This window comes from Rhyacophila brunnea, unplaced genomic scaffold, assembly GCF_057557595.1.
Source record: "Rhyacophila brunnea isolate RB1 unplaced genomic scaffold, BYU_Rbru_1.0 scaffold_115, whole genome shotgun sequence".
NCBI lineage: Eukaryota > Metazoa > Arthropoda > Insecta > Trichoptera > Rhyacophilidae > Rhyacophila > Rhyacophila brunnea.
In genome coordinates this window covers 918,396-920,418 of record NW_028232769.1, presented here as the reverse complement: position 1 = coordinate 920,418, position 2,023 = coordinate 918,396, and positions in this window count along the sequence as shown.

Below are 2,023 nucleotides of genomic sequence, written 5' to 3'. Positions count from 1 at the left end.
TCAAGTTTAATATTTTCAACACCTTCCGCTAAATAATCAACTTCTGGTGCTTTTGGGAAAGAATTTCTTTCGCTTTCATCAGTACATTCGCCTACTTTTTTATCGTTTTGTTGTAAATCAAAAGCATCTATTGAGGCGAATCGATCCGAAGAAGTAATTGATAAAATAAAGTATACAGCAAAAAATATATCAAGATAACAAAAATTCATGTTGGAATTTTTTTACATCTATTTATACCTTTTTAAAAAAAAATCAAAATTGATTTTAAATTATCATTTTAGATATGACAAAAAAGGTAATCTAAATTATTTCTGGATTACGGGGTATTTTAATATCTTTTTAAAAATGAATTATTACGCAACAATATATATTTCTTTTAGAAATTTTTTAAATCCATTCAATTTTAAAAATTAAAATTTTGTAAAAGATCATATTAATTACCAGTATGGTCTTAATTAAAGGAAGATTCAAAATAAGTGTTGTTATTCTAATACTAACAATCTTACTTTCAAACGAACATAATAAATCAAATAAAACTACAAATACGTAATATACTCGATTCTTTTTTGCATTATAAACCTTTATATAAAATAAAAAGTTTAAGTTTATTTCAATATAGTTTGTCAAAATTAATATCCTTAATCAACCAATTGAATGTCATTTAATTCCATTATAAAGTCCAAACGTTGGGTTATGTTCGTCTATATTCACAACTTATGAATTCGTATAATAAACAGAATAATTCATTGTAAATTAATATCATTCGATCATATTATTTTTTATAGGTCATCTCAATGGATAATCTTGTGCATATTGAAATGCAAATACCAAATTTAATAAAAAAATACCATCATCTTGAAAAAAAACCACAACCATCATTTAAAAATAAAAAAATTTACAAATGAATTATTTTCATAAACAAATGATTTTGTGTAAATTAGAAATAAGATTTTAAATATAATATAAATTAATATGATACATGCATGAAAAACCCACTTACTCAAAATAATCTATCCCAAAATATTTAATGAAGCATTTTTTGTGTTATTTTTATTCATATGTAAAAGTTTTCTCCACCATGAAATTTTAATTTATTTAAGGAAAATTTTATCTTAAAATGCGACAAGAATAGAAAGTTATAGTTGGGTTTCAAAATAAATAGCACCTTTTTGACGATCTTGGGTAAAACTTACCTTAAGGATGTATAGAGTGATTTTGAAATACATTCTAACTCTATAGATATTTATATTTGACTATATGAAAATTAGACTATGTATTTTAATAGCACAAATTTGCATAAAATTATACTCATACAAAAAAAGGAATTTATATTATAGCCATAGCGCGGGGAAGTAATCATCTAAAAATAGCTCTTTCAAATTATATGTTGACTCGTATAGAATATTTTTGAAGTTTAGAATGACATTAAGGCTATAAAACGATTTAAATTATAAATTTAAGTACCAATTAGGATAATTGATTTAAAAAGCTGTATTGATTTCTCTATCCCGATGACTGGAGCCAATCAAAGGATTTATCTGGTGACCGAATTATAATGCTCAAAATACATGAAGAATCAAAAATAAAGCAAAATCTATATTTTTAAACGCCTTTATTTTTAAAGAATTTTATATTTATTTCGCACGCAAATATAAATATTGCTGATATCCTACAATCGAACTTCACCTAATTTTATTTATTTTTTATTAATAATTTTAAAAATAGTTAAATTAAAAACGTTTTTTTAATATATGTAATTGCCAAATAGCTTCATTATAGCTTTAATTAAAGGTTAGTAATAACTCATTTAAATGCATATTCTATATTCCTGCGTAGTTTTTAGAATATATTAGTTTATCATTTAATTTTTTAAATAACAAAATTCAGATCCATAAAGATCTATAGGAATTGTTGGAGAGGCCAGTAAATATTTGATGGTTTCATACTTACTACATACTTACACAAGGATTACAATTTACAAAATTTATAGGCTATATTGCGTTTAAGAAACTTTAAAAGCACT